Here is a 23,991-nt window from a genome sequence, read left to right as displayed (position 1 = left end):
ATTTTGAATAAGCACTATCTTTATTTGTTTTTCAAAAAAGCATATTTCCGCCTCGAACATAATTGCATAAATTGGCAAATGTTGCACTATAACTATTGCCCGTATATCTACATTATATCACTACAACCCCCCTGGGGCCTTTTACACCAAGAGAAAAAAAAAATTTCCTTAAGGGTTGCCTTTCCCCCGTTGTACCTGACTAAATATTGGATGTACAGCCAACAGATGGAGTAAGGGTGGTTCATGCAGTGTTATAACTGAATGATAATATACCAAATTAAAGGACACAACCATTCCCAAAAAAGGAAGATGCCAAATTGACTGCACAGGCTCAGCCATGCTGAGATTCACAATACATTGAACTGGGCTCCTTTTCAAAGTGGTATATTTTCTAATCAACAACTACTGAGTGAAACTGAAAGTAAGAAGTGCAGCTTTCTGCTCTATTTTTGAAACACTTTGAAAGCATCAGAGGTTTTGTTCCCGTGCAACATCAAAACTGAATTTGTTGTATTTCCTTCATTTTAATAACAGTACAAATTCACACCATGAAAGATTACAGATGTCCCCTATAAATGAACTTAATTTGTAGTGTTTAGCTTAGTCCAGTGCTATTTAGGGAAACAAACCCATCTTTTAATTCACGATTATCAAGAGGAACTTGTTTTACAGGTTAAGCCTAGCACATTAGATGACACATGCATGCATAAAAACATACATGGATGGACTGCATGTAATTGTTCTTTTAAGAGTCATTTTACTGGTCAAATCTGATGTACTGGTTTATTCACAACAGGTGCAAATCACAAACCACAAGTAGTGCATAATAATGAACCATAGCATGTTTTGAAAAAGCACAAAAGTATTTTGAAAAGGTGTAGATTTTCCAAGGAACCACACACAGGCTTTAGCTGGTCCCTCATCTATCATGAGCAATGCACTGCACACACTTAATCTGAATAGCAAACTCATCTATGCATTATAAGGGGTCTGTAGTGGTTTTAAGATAAAGGAGAGGCATCTGTGGGTCCTGTTCAGAAATGCCTGGGAACTCACTCCCTACAATGCACCACAGTAATTGTAACAAATGAAATATGGAGACATGATCTTCAGACACTGACATAGAAGAAAAACAAAGGGATCAACCATCATCATCATCACGCACACCACTACAGCACATAAAAAAAGTTCCTTTTTATTTCTGAAATTCATTCTAAACTAGACTGATAAATACCACACTATGCGAATAGTTGCCCGTATCATTCGTTATAACGTTGCTTTGGCACGCGCTACTATAAAACAGTGTTATAGGAGTATAGTGCATGATCAGACGCGCATGCCCTCTCCGATTTATTTTATTTTATCAGCCCGTTTATCCACCTCGAACGCGGAAGTCAGTGAACATGACGCATGCTATCAGATGGGGACTATGAAATAAAAACAAAAACATCGCCTTTTGCACTCGGGGAAAGACGAGGTGAGTCAATATTTGAGCTGATTGCGAAAACGTATCTGGGATGTTAACCACTTCGCCCCTGTCAGGTTACTTACTAAAATGTCAAAGGAAGAAAACACACGATCGTCATTTAATTCGCAGACTGAATAACACAGTTGTCTCGTTATCTGGGTGTGCATGTGAGTAATGTTAGGAGATATATTTTTAAATGTGTCGGTTGCATTATTCAGACCAAGGGAGTATGCTACAGATGTGATTTGTTTATTCAATTGAAATTATTTTTTTGAACATTTTTTTTTTTTGGCCACCTGAGAATATCATCATATTGACCATTTATTCGCATTGGGGAAATGACAATATGAGGGGTGTAAAAGGAACGTGTAATTAATGCTTGAATTTCTATAGACTTGGTTTATTGTATGAACCGCATTGTGCCTGCAGCACGAGCTCAGTCTCTGCAGAAAAACTGTGCTGATTTTGCCTCGAAATGTAACTATCCTGGAAATGAGGTAAGAAAAATACAATATGATAGTATGCAGCTGTCATCGTTCATATCGCGTCATCACCGCGTGAATAAAGTGCAGCAGTTAGTGCACGACTACACGGCGAGCTGAATTCCCAGTCAAAGAAAAGACTGCGAGATAACCTCAGACTCCAGTGACAGGTGTGTTTGGATTGAGTAGGTGCATAATGTAGGTCTGTTGGATGCACAGTAGTTCGCACCGGCTCAAGTATGGATTGCAGCGCAACATAAGTGCGTACTTGGAGCATTTTGTTTTGCTTTATGCAAGCATTACTGTCTGATGCATTCGTGGGTTTCAGATAGGATCTGTGAGTGTGTGGTGCCAGGCGCTTTCAAGCGTTTATAGGCTACTCCTATTCTGTAATATTTGAAGGATATTTGACTGCCAACTATGCTGTGGTGATGATGGGCTGGAATTTCACTTCAGTTTTTAAAGATCTGCATGCGGTAAGCGCATTATTATTTGCTTGTTTACACTAGCCTTGTCTCTGAGTGTATTTAGCTGTTACTGTGTAACACTTTTCTACTTTATATTTGAAACGCAGATAATTGTCTGCATTATAATGCACCCTGTGTAAACATGATAGGAAGCTGTTGTGTGTGTGTGTGTGACAGTGTGACGTACAATATCATACGAATTAGCTAAATTTAGAAAAGTCGTATGAATCCTTACGATTTAGCTGTGAGAGTATGTAGGACTACGCATTACTTTACGGAGAGCTTACTACCTACTCGTTAAGTCTTGCCTTAAGAAAAGGTAGTGCAACCAGATTAAGCACTGACTTAGGTACAAACTAATTAGTAGTTACTAAGCCCTCAGTGTGAACTTTATGTCTCAACTTTAGTGAGACCTTATGCACAGCTGCTACCCAGGACTCTAGAGCTACCCAGGACTCTAGAGCTACCCAGGACTCTAGCTAGATTCAAGATTAATTCAAGATTCTTTCAAGTTTAATGATTCATGTTTATTGTCATTATAATCTGTACAACGAAATTTCGTGTGGCACCATCCTACAAGTAGCGTACAAAAGACCAACATCACAAACAGCAAAAGATGCAGTGTGAAAAATAGCTAGTCATGCAGTGTCACTGTCCTTGTTTCTGTTACAGGGTAACATGTCTGCTGATTTGCCAGTATTGTAAATCTTTGATAACCCTCTAAATAACTCGCACTAGGCATGATACTGTGACTGATCTAGTAAAAAAAAATCTTGTTAATAAAACATTGTCTTTTTTTGTTGTTGACTTTTTTACATTTGGAAATACGTCAAATCATGAAAGTTGGGTATATGCCTGCTTGGGCAACATGATCACGCGTGAAGTCGGCATGTTGTTTCCGAGAGTGCTGGTACCCGAGGATCGGCCACATAATGCAGACTCACTCGTTGACTCACTCATTGGCTCCAGTATGCTTATCGTCCCTTGTGTCGGACCGGAAGCGTGTTGTGTCAGCAGCATGGGAGCCGGGTTCGGATCCCCCGTTGAAATCAGGATGTAATTGCGGTCGCATAATCATAACAAACACGATTCGGAGGTTGCATTTTTCCCTCTAACATTGCATTTTTACGCCACTTATGGTTTGGTTTACGTTTCGTGTTTGGGTTGGGGGTAGAGCATGTAAAATATGAATTCCTCTTCAGTGAATTACAGCCTGGACCGCTGAAAACAACTTTATTCATAACTCGCTTTTGGCGCCCCACCGTGGACAGTTTGTGCACAGTGGCCTCGGGTTGACACCACACAATGGCATTATTGAAGCAAACAAAAGCTGACAACCAACACTGACAACACCAACACTACTCCACAATTCAGCATTTTAGGAGTAGTTCACCCAACAACAACATACTGTCACTTATTCTCCCTCAAGTTGTTCCAGACCAATAAGACTTTCTCTCTTTCTAGGATCACAAAAGGAGAAGTTTAGCAGAATATTAGCCTCAATCACCATCCACTTTCATTGCATTAAAAAAGATGCAATGAAAGTGAATGGTGACTGTGTGAATGGTTTCATAACATCGAATTTTGTGTTCCACTCTAGAAAGAAAGTCATACAAGTTTGGTACAACATGAGGGTGAGTAAATGATGACAACATTTGCATTTTTGGTGACATATCCCTTCAACAGAATTAAACTGTTCTTAAAACACTGCATTTCAGAAAACAATCAAATACTTACCATACCGCAAAGTTACACATTTGCATTTGCAGCCAACACAATATTATAGGTCATTAACGCTACAGTGTTAAAAGAAACAAAACGATTAAATTGTTTTTTATCAGAAGCGCTTAGGTCCACTTGCAGTTTTACGTTGTGGAAATGGATGGGTTCTCAACAGAAAACACAGAAACGGCTCTTTATTTACATTCTTTGAAATTAGTTAGACCTAAGAATGAAAAGTATTTAAACATTTTTTATGTTAAAGCTAGATTGAAAAACATGTAATAGGGGTGAATTCAAGTACTTTGAACCTGGGCCACTTTGACAGTGTGTTTGTGAGCATGCTTTTAAAACAGTCTATGTATTCTTGGAGCAGATTTCACAGATTCACCAAAAATGCTTTTTGCACTTGACGAAGCTACTTCCACTTGAATATTAGCTAAGAAGACACTTGCTTTCACCTTTTCTGTTAGAAAACCCAAATATAAAAAATTTAAAGATGAAATATCAATAAATAATTATTAATCCACAAGTTGCTGACATTTTAGGCAATGCTCTGTATTGACACAAGAAGTAACATATTTTCAACACGCAAATGTAAGCGGTCATTTTACATATATTTTTAAGATGGCCGAGAACCATGTATCCACAATAAACTGCTTATGGATCTGCTGTGCCTACTGTAATTCTAAAGAGCACACTGGTCTATTTTATCCGCTAAGAAAAGTTTAAATGTGGTAACATTAACATTTGGTCTCAGTTTGGGGCATTGATACAACAAGCCACCAATCAATAGTGTGTTATTTAAAGATGGGAGAACGTTTACCTTGTTTGACTTATCTGGACACATGCTCGCAGGCTCTGTTATTTACTTTGGCGCTTTGTGCCACCATCCGCTGGCTGTTTTCACCGTCTCTGACATTTCCTCCTCCGCTTCATACATTCTGATAGGATGTTACCCAGAGGGAGAGGTGGATTTAAACTGGAACCATGTTTTCATTGGAACCCCATTTTTTTAACTTCTCAAGACAACTGATAATGTTTGTAAAGCTCTGTAGGCAACATTTGTATTCGCTTTGCCCTTAATAGAGTGGTGATGGCAATTAAAGATTAAAAACAAAACCTTTATTTTACCGTGTTTGACCAGAGAGTAGGGATTGACGGAAGGTGGCTATAAAACTAAAACTGGAAAAGTCTTTCCAGCCTGATGATTTGTCTAGGGCCAGGGTTTTAACCAGGCAGGGGGTCAGTGTACTTAAAATTCCCACTTGTAAATCTTCAAGGCTCTTGGTAAACATGTAGTATCTCATATTAGTGACAAATGTGTGCATCACCTTGAGAAATGTGTGTTGCCAACAACAATTTGAGAAACAGATAGAGACTGTTGATATCTGCCTTTTGTGACGTCTCACCATCATATAAGCCATTAACTTAAAGAAGTAACTCATTAATTTTTATCTGAACATGCCATTCTCACACTTTGTATAGTTTTCATAGCACAGAAAATATAGAGACATGTCAAAGTGTGTGTGGTTGTGAAGATGAGGCTGTAAAGGTGCCACCATTCTGAGTTCACCTGAAGAAACTCACAGAGAGTCTACATCTAAAATAATATATAGTCCTTACGCTGAACTGTTACGCCTCCTATGCAGAGACATCATCTGAAATGTGACAAATGTATATGCTTTTATCAAACTGAACTGACAGAGTGACCATTCATTTAGAGATTCAATCATATTTTTGTAATTCTCTAGGGGTATGAAGTGTTATAGTCACTGAATGTTTCACTCTTTCAAATTCCATAATGAATTCTTTTTCTTTAATATTACTGTGGCTAACTCAAAAACCAGGCTCTTTTACAATCAACAAAACTCAGCAACAAAAGAAAGCAAGTCCTCCTATTTCCAGAGGCAGAAGGGATGAATCAAAGTTTTAGGCATCCTGGTGAACCACATAATACCATAGCTATAAAAAGAAGAACAAAAATACAGTGGAATTTCTGCGCCACTATTGTCAACAAATTGAACTGCAAAAATAATGACTGTTTTTAAACAGTTTTCCCAAACACTGGTTTTGTCTTTCATTGGTTGGATAAATAGATTGTCCTGCCCCAAACTCTTGCCATTGGGTTAGCCAATGCTGTGTTGGGCTAGTTGGGATGTCCAAACGAACAGAACTATGTTTTGATTTACCCTATTCACACTTTTAAGGACAATCAAACTGTGAATGGCTTAGTTTTAGTTGTCTTGGCACATTAAACTGGCATAGGAGAAAATATTTTCACTTCCATAAAAGTACACACTTCAGCTTTCAATAACAGTCAAATGCAGTTTCTTCAGCATTTACAGTAATTAGCCAGAATGCAGCTTTTGAGTTAAATATGATCAAAAGTGCTTTTAGCAAATGACAATAGAGAGTTGTATAATTGAATGTATAAAGTGGGATGATCTAGACATCAGTGTAGAACATATGGCAACTGAAATTAACACTGGACTATCTGTTGCTTGTGGTAATAACTTATGAATAATACAAGCAAATTCGAAGCAATGTATTGATTGAGGTTGACAAAGCTGTCAAGCCTTCATCTGGTGAAATCTAGCTTGCTGGATTATGGCAGACACACATATAAGATTAACTGAATTAATAAATGATCATCATGAATGTTATTAGGACACTCTCTTTATCCTGCTGGAAGGAATAGCTAAGACCATCATAAATGATGGTCCAGGCTGGTTTTTGCAGGTTTGTGCCAGCAAACCAAAATAGCCATGTTTTTCAACAGCAACTTTTTAACCCTAAACTTAAGATCGACTAGCATGATTTGTTCATGGTGAAGCTGGTTAACTGAGGAAGTCTGACTGGTCAAGATAGTTAAAAAGCATGGTGGGAAACCAGCATTCCATGCTAAAGACCAGTCATGCAAGTACAAAATGTTACCACAAAGTAAGGGGTTTCTCTTGTCACCATTGCAAGCTTGTGAAAATTTGCATGACTTAAATGGAAACATCAGAGGGTTATCTAAGTAGTGGAAGAAGTAAACAGCACACATAGAAACTAGGGATGGGAATCAGCAGGAACCTGGCTAGGGGTGTAACGATTCACTGATCTCACGATTTGGTTCGGTTCAAAATACTGAACTCATGATTCGGTTCACGATTCTTTAAACTAAGCCGGAGTCAAGAAAAGTTAAGACTGAAAGCTTTTTTATTATCACTTTAAAGAAATATGCAAAACAGTTCCTTTCCTTTAAAATTTAGCTCAAAGTACTGTTCTTAAAATTGCTCAATTATTCTTTAGAGATGTAATGGGACTAAAATTCAGCCCAGAACAGGGCCATGGTGACACCAAATGGAAATATTAATAATTCTGCTTATATTGCCCAATAGCATTATTATACAGTATATAGTATTCAGCATTATCTACAGGTGCATCTCAATAAATTAGAATGTCGTGGAAAAGTTCATTTATTTCAGTAATTCAACTCAAATTGTGAAACTCGTGTATTAAATAAATTCAGTTCACAGACTGAAGTAGTTTAAGTCTTTGGTTCTTTTAATTGTGATGATTTTGGCTCACATTTAACAAAAACCCACCAATTCACTATCTCAAAAAATTAGAATACATCATAAGACCAATAAAAAAAACATTTTTAGTGAATTGTTGGCCTTCTGGAAAGTATGTTCATTTACTGTATATGTACTCAATACTTGGTAGGGGTTCCTATTGCTTTAATTACTGCCTCAATTCGGCGTGGCATGGAGGTGATCAGTTTGTGGCACTGCTGAGGTGGTATGGAAGCCCAGGTTTCTTTGACAGTGGCCTTCAGCTCATCTGCATTTTTTGGACTCTTGTTTCTCATTTTCCTCTTGACAATACCCCATAGATTCTCTATGGGGTTCAGGTCTGGTGAGTTTGCTGGCCAGTCAAGCACACCAACACCATGGTCATTTAACCAACTTTTGGTGCTTTTGGCAGTGTGGGCAGGTGCCAAATCCTGCTGGAAAATTAAATCAGCATCTTTAAAAAGCTGGTCAGCAGAAGGAAGCATGAAGTGCTCCAAAATTTATTGGTAAACGGGTGCAGTGACTTTGGTTTTCAAAAAACACAATGGACCAACACCAGCAGATGACATTGCACCCCAAATCATCACAGACTGTGGAAACTTAACACTGGACTTCAAGCAACTTGGGCTATGAGCTTCTCCACCCTTCCTCCAGACTCTAGGACCTTGGTGTCCAAATGAAATACAAAACTTGCTCTCATCTGAAAAGAGGACTTTGGAACACTGGGCAACAGTCCAGTTCTTCTTCTCCTTAGCCCAGGTAAGATGCCTCTGACGTTTTCTGTGGTTCAGGAGTGGCTTAACAAGAGGAATACGACAACTGTAGCCAAATTCCTTGACATGTCTGTGTGTGGTGGCTCTTGATGCCTTGACCCCAGCCTCAGTCCCTTCCTTGTGAAGTTCACCCAAATTCTTGAATCGATTTTGCTTGACAATCGTAAGGCTGCGGTTCTCTCGGTTGGTTGTGCATCTTTTTCTTCCACACTTTTTCCTTCCACTCAACTTTCTGTTTACGTGCTTGGATACAGCACTCTGTGAACAGCCAGCTTCTTTGGCAATGAATGTTTGTGGCTTACCCTCCTTGTGAAGGGTGTCAGTGATTGTCTTCTGGACAACTGTCAAATCAGCAGTCTTCCCCATGATTGTGTAGCCTAGTGAACCAAACTGAGAGACCATTTTGAAGGCTCAGGAAACCTTTGCAGGTGTTTTGGGTTGATTAGCTGATTGGCATGTCACCATATTCTAATTTTTTGAGATAGTGAATTGGTGGGTTTTTGTTAAATGTGAGCCAAAATCATCACAATTAAAAGAACCAAAGACTTAAACTACTTCAGTCTGTGTGCATTGAATTTATTTAATACACGAGTTTCACAATTTGAGTTGAATTACTGAAATAAATGAACTTTTCCACGACATTCTAATTTATTGAGATGCACCTGTATAGTAGACTAATATCGTACTATCATTAAACCTCTGTAAATTTTTTCTCACGCTGTCAGAGCAGATCACTCTTGCGCTTCAAACGGACATTCGATCTCTTGCTCTGAAAAGGCACGTCTCCTCCCACTCCTGGTTTCAGTTTCTGTTTTTGCAGTTTCAGCCGAACTCACCGTACAACACCTGTGACTGCTAGTGTGCAATCGTATTTTAGAGCTCACTGTGTTTTAGAGCACATTATGTAGGCTTAGGATGTTGGCCGTATTGGATATGACAGATGCTAAAATAATATATAAAAAAATTAAATACCGTCCCATGTCCACAATGCGTATCATCACATTTAATCATGATGTATCGTGCCACGATAAACCGTTACAACCCTAGGCAGGGGCGGATTTTGACTAGCAAGGGCCACAGGGCCAATTTTCTTTCTGTTTGCAATGACCCTACAGCTTGGCTACCATTATTATCCTCCCATCGAAAAGTCTTGTGAAGGCATCATGTAAGCCCTTAGATTTACCCCTTAGAGTAGATTATATTAACAGAATTTTTAAATGATCTTAGAGTCTGCTTTTGAATGTTCATGATTTCAAACTTCAGTGGCCAAAACTTACACACAAGCCCTTTAATCTACTTAGAGATGCTCTTTCTTTCTTTCTTTCTTTCTTTCTTTCTTCTCTTACTGTAAGACCTGTACAAATTTCTAACTTCAAACATTTAAAACTACTTAAACTTTCAGACAAGGTCTTGCCAAACCAACATTATAGTTTGTCTCGACAAACTTTACATTTCTAGGTCAGTACTTTAGTACCACACAAAATAAAATATCAATATCTTCTTTTTCCCAACCACTTAAGCCCAGTTAGTTTTTTGTAATATTGAGGAGAAATGCAGTTATAGCAATGAATAGTACAATAAATGTTTTTGTTTGACAGCATTTTTCATACAAAGCATAAAGCTTAACCCTATGTAACCCTGTAAAGTATGAAATAATAGTCAAAAATTTTCAGATTTTTAAAGAGTGGCTCAAATTATTTTAAATTAGGAACAGTAAGGCAAAAGGGTCCCATAAGCGGGCTGGGGGCCCTCATAGTCACAGGGCCCTGTTGAGGGGTCCTTGTATAAGCTGACAGCTGTGGGGGCCATGCACATATTCAAACGTATATAAACATTTATTTTCAAAGTTGATGGGCTGCCAAACCTTGCAGCCCAGCCCCCCCCCCCCCTCCCCCCACCGGTAGTCAAGGGCCCCTGGGCACTGGCCCCACTGGCCCGGTCCATACCACACTATGCCCCTAGGCGATACAGTATTATATTGATATCTGGTTCACAATGCAAAATTATAGCAATACTACATAGTGCATTACTGTTTAAAACTGATTTTGTTTAAAAAAATCTTTTACTCACTTGTTTCTCATTCATGTTCATTGGATTTCAGTGCTTTGAGCAACTACTAATATTCCTGCTTTACTTTATCATAAAGCCATAGAAGTAGCATAGTAAATTAGTGTTTATAGCAATGTTTCGGACATCATGATTCATGTCTCCCAAATGTCTCTGTTTTGTACGAGTTAGGCCAGACTTTCCGTAACAGATTATTTGCTTTTGCATTTCAGTTCTGAATTACTAGAACATTCGGGGACAGAAAATGAGTTTTAATAGCGATGGAGTGTTCAGCTCTTTTGGGCCACTCGAAGAAAAACACTTATGAAATGATGAATTGCATTGCTGTTCAGTCACCATCACTTATGTACTCATGATGATAGAGCAGGCCTGATTAGTATGTACAGCAACAACACCAACAAGTAGTATGTGTCTATAAGGTTCTATATGTCAGTTTAGAGTGGGTTCAACTGTCACATTTTATTTTTTCATGCTTTTCTGCCTCTTTGAAACCCCAAGCTTTGGTCATTTGGATTCAGATTCTCTTTGCATGTATGCTTGGTTTCTCCTTAGTTTTTCCATTTGTACAAGGTAAGACTTAAAGGACCAGAATTCACACCAGCTAAAGTCTCCTCACAGTGTCTACATTGTCCATGCAATTTACTGTGGGGTAGAAAACAAAAACATTGTACTTTCCTAACAGGTCACTTTCAAGTGAGCTATAGTCATAGCTTGAGTTGAGGGTTCAGTGATTATGTTACACAAACAGTATTTTAAATAAAATTAAATTTGTTCATTAATATTTTTCTTGATAAATGATTTTCCCAGGATCCAAAAAGTACATTCTGACTTTCGGTAGAGATGGAGTAGGTGTGCTTTTATCTCGCTTCCAGAACTTTTCATTATTTATCCTTTTCAGGCCTCTTTTTTTATAAGTTTATTTGGCTTAAGTGGACCAAAATATTCTTGACAGATTCACTTCGTACATCGACAGCAAACAGCAAAAAAGAACCACCCGTCATGGCATATCTGTCAGAGGATCCGTCCAGCAACCTAAACATGGCTAATATAGCCAGTCTCTTAGAGCAGCATCGACAAGCTCTTTTGGCCGAATTGCGGGTGTCTCTCTCATAGCTTGAGTCTAAAATAGATAAGATGCAAGCCACAGTCTCTGACCATTTTCAGAAGATCGCGTTGCTTGAATCTAATGCCAACTCACAGGACCAGCGTCACAGACTCAGTACTAAGAAGTTACTGTTTAATATTGAGCGGAGGAACTTTCTACGTTACGTTATAGTCAATGTTTACGTTGTACATTTGAATACTATCAGCCAGTTATGTGTGATTTGGAATACATATCAGGGCCGATTGTTCTATGTTTTAAACTGGTGCCTATAACCAAGTGATTGTATATCTTTTGTTTATATCCTTACTACTTTTGAATCTATACATGCATGTGTATATGCAACCTACACCTGTAGTGCTAAGATGTTCTGGTGTTTGGTTCACATGTACTCAATATCTTAATGTGCCATGACTCATCTACAGTATTTCATTCTACATTTTCTGAAAGAGCCCGTGGTACAGCTATCATTATCTGCAGAAAAACATTATTTTTGAACCAACAGATAGTATTTTAGGTCCGAATGGGCGTTATGTTATAGTCTTGGGCAGACTCCAGAACATACAATTGTGCTCAAAAGTTTGCATACCCTGGCAGAAATTGTGAAATTTTGACATTGATTTTGAAAATATGACTGATCATGCATATTTATTTAAGGATAGTGATCATATGAAGCCATTTATTATCACATAGTTGTTTGGCTCCTTTTTAAATCATAGTGATAACAGAAATCACCCAAATGGCCCTGATCAAAAGTTTACATACCCTTGAATGTTTGGCCTTGTTACAGACACACAAGGTGACACACACAGGTTTAAATGGCAATTAAAGGTTAATGTCCCACACCTGTGGCTTTTTAAATTGCAATTAGTGTCTGTGTATAAATAGTCGACGAGTTTGTTAGCTCTCACGTGGATGCACTGAGCAGGCTAGATACTGAGCCATGGGGAGCAGAAAAGAACTGTCAAAAGACCTGCGTAACAAGGTAATGGAACTTTATAAAGATGGAAAAGGATATAAAAATATATCCAAAGCCTTGAAAATGCCAGTCAGTACTGTTCAATCACTTATTAAGAAGTGGAAAATTTAGGGATCTCTTGATACCAAGCCAAGGTCAGGTAGACCAAGAAAGATTTCAGCCACAACTGCCAGAAGAATTGTTCAGGATACAAATAAAAACCCACAGGTAACCTCAGGAGAAATACAGGCTGCTCTGGAAAAAGACAGTGTGGTTGTTTCAAGGAGCACAATACTTGTTGACCCCTCTCCAAACATAGCGCTTATGGTTGTGACCATAAAGCTCTATTTTGGTCTCGTCACTCCAAATTACAGTGTGCCAGAAGCTGTGAGGCATGTTAAGGTGTTGTTGGGAATATTGTAACCGGGCTTTTTTGTGGCATTGGCTTCTTTCTGGCAACTCGACCATGCAGCTAATTTTTGTTCAAGTATCGTCATATTGTGCTCCTTGAAACAACCACACTGTCTTTTTCCAGAGCAGCCTGTATTTCTCCTGAGGTTACCTGTGGGTTTTTCTTTGTATCCAGAACAATTCTTCTGGCAGTTGTGGCTGAAATCTTTCTTGGTCTACCTGACCTTGGCTTGATATCAAGAGATCCCTGAATTTTCCACTTCTTAACAAGTGTTTGAACAGTACTGACTCAGTATCTAACCTGCTCAATGCATCCACGTGAGAGCTAACAAACTCATTGACTATTTATACACAGACACTAATTGCAATTTAAAAAGCCATGGGTGTGGGAAGTTAACCTTTAATTGCCATTTAAACCTGTGTGTGTCACCTTGTGTGTCTAACAAGGCCAAACATTCAAGGGTATGTAAACTTTTGATCAAGTCCATTTGGTTTAAAAAGTAGCCAAACAACTATGTGATAATAAATGGCTTCATATGATCACTATCCTTAAATAAAAGACAGTTTTTTTTACATGATCAGTCATATTTTCAAAATCAATGCCAAAATTTCAAAATTTCTGCCAGGGCATGCAATCTTTTGAGCACAACTGTACCTGTAATCCTGGCTTCTGTATACGCCCCTAATTGGGACAATGATGACTTTTTTTGTCAAATGTTTCTCAAATCTTCCAAATGTAGATAATCATTATATAATGATTTTAATTTGATGCAAGATTTTAATCTTGTTAGATCTTCTTCTAAGCAGAACATCTTATCTAAATCAGCTAAGGTAGTGCTAAATTATTCGTCCCATCTGGGTCTATCAGACCCATGGACATGGAGATTTAAAAATCCCCATGGGAAAGCTTTCTCTTTTTTTTCGCCTGTATACCACTCCTTTTCAAGAATTGATTTCTTTTTGCTGGACAATAAGTTGCTGCACTGCACCAGCTCCTGTAGCTATCATACTATATCTATTTCAGACCATGCCCCTACATCAGCCGATATCAGTCTCCCCTTTCCCATACCTAAACTTTGGAGATTTAGCTCACTCATCTTATCTGTCAATAAATCTAAGGCTTTTATGGCCTTACAAATTAGGTTTTATTTTGAACTTAACGAAACTCGTAACGTTATTAATGGTACCTTGTGGGAGGCCCTGAAAGCTTATATTTATGGAGAGGTTATTTCATACACAGAAAATTCGAAAGGTCCAGGCTGACTGAAATAGAGGATGAACTGTTTAAACTTGATTAGATGTATACCAACCCCCCCCCTACACCAAATGACATAATTTACACAGAGCATGATTTATTTATGACGCGTATAATTGAAAAACAGCTTAGACAATGTAAACAGTGTTTTTTCAAGCAGGGGGTTAAAAAAAGGGATACTTTAGCTCATAGTGCTTCCAGACTAATTCCCAGACATAAGTCATTATCGGGCAAAATGGTTACTGATCCGGTGGAAATTAAATTTTTTTTTTTTTCGGATTACTATGCTAAACTCTACTTCGGAATGTTCCTCATCCATCCCAACGAGTCCCAACTCCTTGGATACACTTAGTTATCCCAAAATGTATGAAACAACTGCCAAAGATATAGGGGGTCCTATCTCTGCTTTAGAGATACAAGAGGCAATTATGTTCATGCAAAATGGAAAATCTCCGGGCCCACATGGTTTTTACAGTCGATTTTATAAAGCGTTCTCTTCCCTGTTAGTTTCTGCTCTGGTAAGGTTATACAATGACTCTTTTATCTGAATCATCTATTTCTTTGCTTCTTAAAAAGTACAAAGATCCTATTATCAGGGGCCTGGGTAGCTCAGCAAGTATTGATGCTGACTACCACCCCTGGAGTCGCGAGTTCGAATCCAAGGTGTGCTGATTCGTGTGCTGGACCGGTTGCTAGGGAGGGTAGAGTCACATGGGGTAACCTCCTCGTGGTCGTGATTAGTGGTTCTCACTCTCAATGGGGCGCGTGATAAGTTGTGCATTGTCTCCACATGCTGTGAGTCTCCGCGGTGTCATGCACAATGAGCCACGTGATAAGATGCGTAGATTGACGTTCTCAGAAGTGGAGGCAACAGAGACTTGTCCTCCGCCACCCAGATTGAGGTGAGTAACCATGCCCCCACAAGGACCTACTAAGTAGTGGGAATTGGGCATACCAAATTGGGAGAAAAGGGGATAATAAAAAGAAAAAAGAAAAAAAAAGAAAAAAGATCCAATTATCTGTGGCAATTATAGGCCATTATCCCTTTTAAATGTCGATTTCAAAATCCTTGCCAAAGTCCTTTCCCTCCGTCTTCAAAAGGTAATCCCATCTATTATTTCACCAGATCAGACTGGCTTTACATTAGGGAGACCATTTTTCTTTAATACCAGAAGGCTACTCAATATCCTCTATTCCCCTCCATCTGACTTACCTGAAATGATTGTATCCCTCGATGCCGAAAAAGTCTTCAACAGGGTGAAATGAGGCTATTTGTTTTTTATTTTGGAAAAATTTGGCTTCAATCTTAATTTTATTTCCTGGATTCGAATTCTGTATTCCTCCCTGGTAGCATCAGTACATATCAATGGCATGCATTCTCCCTATTTTGGTTTACAATGTGGAATGCATCAGGGATGTCCCCTTTCCCCTATTTTTTTAATTTAGGCATCTGGCTCTGTAGTCATGACAGATTTGAGGGCATCTCGTGTTACGACTTAGTTCATAAACTGTCTCTTTATTTCTAACCCAGTTTCATCCTTACCCATAGTTTTGGACATTCTTGATAAATTTAGTCAACTATCAGGGTATAAAATAAATGTACAAAAAAGTGAGCTGTTTTTGGTTAACTCCAAGGCGAGGGACATCCCCCAACCCTATTTCCCTTTAAAACAGCATCTGAAGGATTTAAATATTTGGGGGTTTTCTTTACTGATTCCTATAAATACCTGTTTGTCAAAAATTTTCAGCCATTAGTAGAGAAATGTAAATCGGATATGTCTAGGTGGGCCTCCCTTACCCTATCCCTTATGGGCCGTGTTAATATGATTTAAAATTATAATTCTGCCAAAACTTATGTATCTGTTTCCACACATCCCAATCTATATTAATAAATCCTTCTTTACCTCCTTTGATGGGCTTAAACATTCATTTCTATGGGGCAACTAACCAGTGCATCTGAAAAGATCAGTTCTTCAAATTCCTAAGTCAGAAGGGGGCCTTGCACTTCCCAATTTACTATTGGGCTTGTAACTTTAACAAACTTCTTTATTGGAATAATGGTATTCAACCCAATAGTTGTCTGCCCTGGGTTCGTACAGAGATTTCTTCTTCACAAAGTTCATTGTATTCTGTAATTTGCTCTCAGCTCCCTTTGGTGGTTAATAAAATGTAAAATATCCCAGTTGTTACTAGCATAATTAGAATTTGGCTTCAATTTCATAAACATTATAGCCTACACAGAGCTTCTTGCCCCTATTTTAAAAAATCACCTGTTCTCTCCATCGATATCTGATCCAGCTTTCCACCTGTGGTTGACTAATGGCCTTACCTGCATTAACGATTTGTACACAGATGGAGTTTTCATGTCGTTTTCAACCTTGTCTACAGACACTTTTTTTTCTGTATTTTCAAATCAGGCATTTTGTAAAGAATCAATTTCCCCACCTTCCAAACCATCCTCCTGAATCCCAAATTGACCTTTTTCTTACATTTAAATGTTACCCATAAACAATTTATAGTTTCTATAATCTGTAATCTAATCAGCTCCTTAAATGTAGATCCCATGGTATCTCTCAAAGGCTCTTGGGAGCGCAATTTAGGATTTTTTTTTTATCTCTGACGACCAATGGAAGGGTATACTAGAGTTTGTGGGAGGGGCGGGGAGAGGAGGGGGTATTTCTAATATTGTAATGTAGACACATTCTTGTATCTGATTTGCCAGCACATTGTTTGTCTACACTAAATTCAATAAAAATATTTTTAAAAAAAAGTACATTTGCCAAGTGTCGAATGCGAAAGCCATTGGCAAGTAAAAATGGGCAAATAAATAAAACTTAGTTTAGTTAGTTGCCAGATGTGTGGGTAACTTTATTAGGAACATTACATCGAATTGCAAATCTGTTTAAATCAAATTGTAAATAAACTAGTTTAAACCTTGCTGCTGTGTATGTGATGTGTGCAGTTCAAATCAAAGACATACAACAATCTACTAAAGAACATTTTGTTAATAATTAAAATTAGAGTTTCATGGCCGGAAGGAAATATTTTTGGCCAGTGAATTTTCTCTTTTCACATGTCATTGGCATATGTGGAAAAAAAGTTCATTTCTATTTTTAGATGAGTTTGAGTATGAATTAATGCCAGTTTGAACTTTTGATTGTAATATGATGCTTTTCTCTCTTTAAATATGCTTCGATGACATATTGAGAAATGCTCTTATTCTCTAGAAGATGGGAAATTAACTCTCACATGCTAATTATTTCTGCAATCAATGACAGGTTACAGTTTTTAGATTCTGTTATGCAAGAAGTAGGCTACTGTAGCACTGACTAGACCAAAATAAGCACCACATGACAAGTGCCCTCTCCCCCTGTCCTGGAAGCTAATACAAGCTTTTAATGAAAGTGCTGATGCCTCATTTGGAACTGTTAATGTGTATTAGTTGTTGAGACAAACTTATATACTTATGGTGTTAATGTGACTGTTAAGCCTTTTACTGTCTGCAGTGCATGCTGTGATTTTCTTTGATTATTTTTTTACATTATTCTTTAGTTATTATTACTCTTAGTGTGGATCACAGAGTGTGGATCACAGAATTGATTCAGCAGCACCATAACTGTATTTGTATGATGCACTTTTAAAGAATAAATGTATTTAATTCTAGCCTTTTTTTTATTTTCTTTTTTTTTTTTTTTTTTTTAAAAAGAAGGAAATTCTCATCCTTTTGAAATCGAAATTTCATTGTCATTTATCATTGGCATCAGATTGTGGTTTTTCTGTTCTCACTTTTTTCCAAAACTGCACTAATTCTGACAAACATTGAATAACTAAACATAATTACAGAAAACATTCTTAATTCCAGATCCTTTATTTAAATAATTTAATTTCATTAACTTTTTGGTAGATGGTGATGCATTTACTCAAATCTAAGTACCATTTAATTTTTTTTAATTAGAAGCAGCAAAACCATGTAATTGGCTAAACCCCCTGACATGTGCTGTGTTTTACAATTTCACTTTCTTTGTGCTGTTAGAGATTATTTATGGATTTGGTGCAGTCTGCAGTTTTATCTTCCTCCCTGAGTTTTCAAAATTATTTATCTTGCTACTCTTGCAAACTGTATAATCAGCTGCCATTCAATTTCCTCCAAGTGTGTGGCTTGAGTGGATGATGATCATATGTGTATGGAGACAGTGCTTCAGAAACTAATACAGAAAATCTTTTTTAAAAGGCTCCTCCTGTTTGAGCCTGCAGTGTGTGTGTCTGAGTGTGTGAGAGAGAAACTGTTTAAAGTCAGCATTAAATGAAATTGGCAACCCATTTGAGTTCCGTGATGTTTTGTAATTCTGAGTGAAACAGAATAGTCAGCAAATGAAAAATACGGTGGTACTTGATTTTATACATCAGCAACTGATTGGATCGTGAAAAGTTGGCGTTTAGACCTGAATGCAAGTTTGTTGTCATTTGGAAAGGACTACGTTCCTCCTAAAACGCACCGGCATTCACTTTTGAGGAGGCTTTTGAAGAGACTGAAGGTTCATTTTAGAAAATAAATAGCATTAGCCAATAGAGCGAAACAGTGCCCGCCCACTTTTTCAGCCATCTTGGTTCCAGAAGTATTTCTCCCATTCAGTTTTTCCATAGGGATTTCATAAAACCCTTCAATAAAGAATTTTAAGCCATGAACCAAACCAACCAGCTTCGAGGTGAATCACAACATTACAAACTTTGATTTGAAGCAACAAATTATTTGAAAATCAGACTAAAAGACAAAGGTACAAGACTGTGTACTTTACGTATTTTGGGAATGAGCAACAATCAAATAAAAGAGTAGAAAAATGTAAAAGTATTGATTTAAAGTTGTTGATTATAATTATAGAATCAATATATTTAATGTATATTGCGAAATGTTCAGATGCATACTAATATATATGGAGTGACTTTTTGCACTAGGTGTAAATAGCATCTGCCACACAGCGCAGCTATTTGCACTTAAGAAGCCTAGTGGAAACACTCAAATTAAAGACAAACTGCATTCCCAGGTGTCGCTTCAATGTCATTATCTGTAAATATGATGTAGTGTTTTGTTTGTTTTTACAGACGACCCAGGTTCGATTCCCCCTTTTTGTTCCATTTTTCCCCATTCTGTTTCCTGTCTCCACTCTTAAAGAGTTACTTCACCCAAAAAAGACACCCCATTTGACTTTTTTTCTTTTTCTTAACACAAAGGGAGAAATTGTGAAAAAAATTTTGTGCTCAGTGATGTCATACAATGGCAGTTTATGGTGACCACCTCTTCAAGCTTCAAAAGGATGCGAAAGTATAATTCAGAAGTCTAATAAATGATTCCATGAGACTCATGATTGTTATGAAAACAGACAAAAAGGTTTGGTGAGAAACAAACCGAAATCTAATTTATTATTTAGTGAAATTGTTGACTGACCGTTGCCCTCCTCTCCTCTGCAACTTTAAAAAAATAAAAGAGTAAATAATGCAGACTGGTGACTTCAACAGAAGCAAATACCACCTATAACAACCTTGGAGCTCATGGGAGGTCTGTCTAGTTATCTTTAATAAGCTATTCCTCTATGGAGAAAAAGAATGTGGTTTTTACTTCCAGAACCATACTATTCAATCTAGGATATGTCAGCAAAGGAAATTAGTTTCAGAGGCAGAGCAAGTTAAAACATTTTGTTATCAAGTTATGAAGACAAGCACAATAAGACCAGGAGTGTTTTTTAAAGGGTTAGTTCACCCAAAATTGAAAATGTTCTCATTATTTACTCACCCTCATGATATCCCAGGTGTGTATGACTTTCTTTCTTCACCAGAACACAATTGAAGAAAAAAAAATAATAGAAAAATATCTTAGCTCAGCAGGTCCTTAAAATGCAAGTGGATGGTGATCAGACTTTTGAAGCTCCAGAAAGAAAAGACAGTCAGCATAAACATCATCGATACGACTCCAGCGGTTAAATCGCATTTGGTGTGAAAAAGATAAATATTTAAGGATTTGTTAACCATAAATCATTGCTTCTGGTCAGCAGCAGTATGCATGTTCAGGAGAGGGCGGAGTTCACACGGTCTCGTGTGATGTATTTGCGTTGCCATGGTTACGTACGTAATCTCACATTCTTTTCTCGGTTAAGACATCCAGGATAAGCACACAAACGCAACATTGTGAGTAAAGAAACAAATAATAACAGATCTAAACCAAAACCAAAGAGGCTTCTGTACAGCGTTCCTCCTACACAGTTGTAAACAGCGCTGCTCTTCCGGATGTGTCGCACGTAGGGCTGGGCGATATGGCAAAAAAATAAAATCTCAATTTGTATCAAACTTATGGATGATTCACGATTCGATTTTTTTCAGTTTTGAAATACACTCCAACATGATTAGAGAAATCCAAGTTCTTTTCATTAGGAAACAAAGGTGTGCAAGAAAAATGTACAAGCACGCCAAATGCCTAGTTGTCAACAGAGTGGTTCTGTTCTGTTAGATTCTGGGAATCTAATAGACCCAGATGTTCAGAAATAATAGAGTAAAATAAGAAAACTGCAAAATACTTATTAGCCAGTGTAGGTATTCATTTTATCTAAACCATTTCTATCTAGAAAGTTATCTAGACATGAATATCTATAAATTATCAAGTTCATCTAGAAAGTACTCATTGTATATCAAACCATTTGTGTGATGTATATTTATAAACCCCTGCAGATAGAGATGTGCCCTCTAAGCAGCAATGCAGCATGAAATGATTTATCATTACAATTCAGCTCGCAAAGTTTTTCAAAATGATCGCTTGCCAAATGTTGGCTGTAGATGCAGTACACTTGAAACACATCACAGAACAAAGCAATAATTAGTGTTCTATCTGAATCATCATGGTAAAAGGAGTGGCGGATGTTTGATTCTCCAGTATATAGCCTATCCATATGATATGATGCGCCCATAACTGTCACGTAAGTAACGCTTATTTATGTGTAAAAAGAAAAGAAAGGAGACATGCACATGCCGAGGCCAGTTATGGTCTTGAGCCGGTGTACACCTGCATGATAGACGAAGCTAAGCTACAATCACACTGTACAATTGTACTGGGAATATTACCGCTGTCTTTTATATCAATCTCTGTGTTGTTCGGCTTCATCATACCACGTTGGTGGAACGACCTTCCCAACTCCATCCGTGAAGCTGACTCACTCTCTGTCTTCATAAAAACGACTAAAAACACATCTTTTCCATGAGCACTTAACCAGTCATTAAAAAACAAAATTATAATAATAATTTCTGTTGCACTTTATTCTGTTTTGTATACTATTATGATGCTAATGATACTTTGTAATACAGCACTTTTCATACCACTGTCTCCTAAGATGTTTCGCTTATGTTTTCATCTTTTGTAAGTCGCTTTGGATAAAAGCGTCTGCCAGATGAATAAATGTAAATGTAAATGTTGTGTCACATTCATTTGGAGCACGCCACACACATGCAGTTGATCAGATCGGGAGCAGCATTAAGACAAGCGCTATGAATTATTTTCTCTTCCTTATTCAGCCTTTGGTGTTTTTACAACGTAAATAAATATAGCGTTTGCAATGTTTTTATACAAAATCTCGATTTCTCAAAAAAAAAAAAAAAGAAAATTGTGTCAAAACACGAATTCAAAACCACCCAGCCGTAGTCGAACATGCGTCAGAGCCCGACCGATATGGGATTTTTGAGACTGATACCGATACCGATTTTAGAGGGGGAAAATTCACCAATTACCGATATGGTGGCCTATATAATTAATTTTTGAGCTGGAATGAAAATAGACCTTTTCTATGTTCACCAATTTTGCACTGATATGACTATGCAAAGGTACTCAGAAGGCTGCTTTCTTAAACAAATATTTTTATCAAAGAATATTTGACATTATTATTATACATTGTCAACAAATTCTAGAAATGAACACTGAGAAAATAAAGAATAAATAAAAATACAATAAATAGCTTAAAAATCATCAGTACTGTATGTTCAGTATCAGTCAGTTGCTGACCATTAAAATAAAGAATAAATAAAAATAAAACAAATAGCTAAATAAACATCAGTACTGTTTAGTATCAGTCAAATGCCGACCATTAAAATAAAGAATAAATAAAAATAAAATAAATAGCTAAATAAACATCAGTACTGTTTAGTATCAGTCAAATGCTGACCATTAAAATAAAGAATAAATAAAAATAAGACAAATAGCTAAATAAACATCAGTACTGTTTAGTATCAGTCAAATGCCGACCATTAAAATAAAGAATAAATAAAAATAAAATAAATAGCTAAATAAACATCAGTACTGTTTAGTATCAGTCAGATGCTGACTATTTTAATACTGCAGTCAATAATTGTCAGGTTGTAAAACGAGAAGAGAAAAACAGTGGCAGCAGTGTTACACCGTATTCTGCTATACAAGTTCAGGGGAAACTTTCAACAGTGGAAAACCAGACTTTTAAATATTACATTTTATAAATGCAGTGACTGGAATTGTTCGGTTGAAGGGGGTACCAAACTGTGAATCCTGAACAAAACAGATTGGTGAATACATGTTTACACATTAACTTTCACTCAGCTGACAAGCAATGAAAGTAGCTGCGTGATTAGCTAGTTAGCTATAAGCTCGTTGTCACGGAGAGTAAAAGATGGACTTTATTTACTTTCCAACATTGCGTCTCACCAACTAGGTAACAACGTAGTGTGAAATCAACACTCAACAGACACAATCCACCACCGCACCGTTGTCTGCTGAGCTGCAAAAAGATGCTCTGATGTTTACCTTTCAGTCTGCAACATTACTGACTGCACTGACAAACTATAGCTGGCTAACAGCAAACAGACATGAGTGACATGGTTGTCAGGGACAGGGTTAATGTTATATTAGTTATATTGAAAAAGGAAAATGATGGGGTCATTGTTTAATAACTTTCCATTATGTATTTCACAAACTATTTAGCAGCTTACCGAGAAGAGACCGCTCAACTCCGCACCGCTAAACGACACCCTGTCTGCAGAGCCACCGTCAGTTCAGCTCTGTAAACAATAGAGTCGGAGTGCACTCTGCTGGACAAACTACATAATGACACCAATTCTAAAGCATTGTTTTCTGCATTATATATTCTGAAAAAAAGTTTTCATATCTGCGTATATCGGTAAAATATACGCCGATACCGATATATCGGTGAAAGGCTAATATCGGCCGATAATATCGGTGGACCGATATATATTGGTCGGGCATTAGTTACCACTGCAGACACATAACAGAGATGACCTTTATGACTATAATAAACTTTTACAAGCTGATTTGCATGTATTTAAAGATGAAAAACAAAAACACACAAGTGTCATGTGGGTGTCTCATTTAGGCAGCATTAGGGGAAACAGGAAGGAGATGGCAGTTGTCGTAGCACTTCGCCTCATAAATTACAGTGATTCAAGAGGACAATGTATTTACGCACAAATGTGGCAGAGAGTGTGTGTGCATCTCAGCCGGCTTTCATCAGTACACATCAAGTCCGGTTTATCCCACTTTAATCTCTTAACAGTCTGTGAGGGTGGGGCCTGGGTAGCTCAGTGGTAAAAGACACTGGCTACCACCCCTGGAGTTTGCTAGTTCTCTAGTTCGAATCCCAGGGTGTGCTGAGTGACTCCAGCCAGGTCTCCTAAGCAAACAAATTGGCCCGGTTGCTAGGGAGG

The 23,991-nt window shown here is 37.6% G+C and overlaps 1 protein-coding gene across 1 annotated transcript in view; it reads left to right on the top strand.

Moving 5' to 3' along the window:
* The first annotated feature begins 1,980 nt into the window (after window positions 1-1,980).
* marchf8 (membrane-associated ring finger (C3HC4) 8) overlaps window positions 1,981-23,991 on the top strand; it is a 146,803-nt gene continuing 124,792 nt past the window's right edge. Inside the window, exon 1 of the mRNA XM_051651318.1 lies at window positions 1,981-2,426. The gene's annotated coding sequence lies outside the window, so the exon portion shown is untranslated. The remainder of the gene's footprint in view (window positions 2,427-23,991) is intronic.

Source organism: Myxocyprinus asiaticus, chromosome 23 (genome assembly GCF_019703515.2).
Source record: "Myxocyprinus asiaticus isolate MX2 ecotype Aquarium Trade chromosome 23, UBuf_Myxa_2, whole genome shotgun sequence".
NCBI lineage: Eukaryota > Metazoa > Chordata > Actinopteri > Cypriniformes > Catostomidae > Myxocyprinus > Myxocyprinus asiaticus.
The sequence above is the reverse complement of the archived record's forward strand: the minus strand, read 5'-3'. Positions and strand labels throughout refer to the sequence as shown.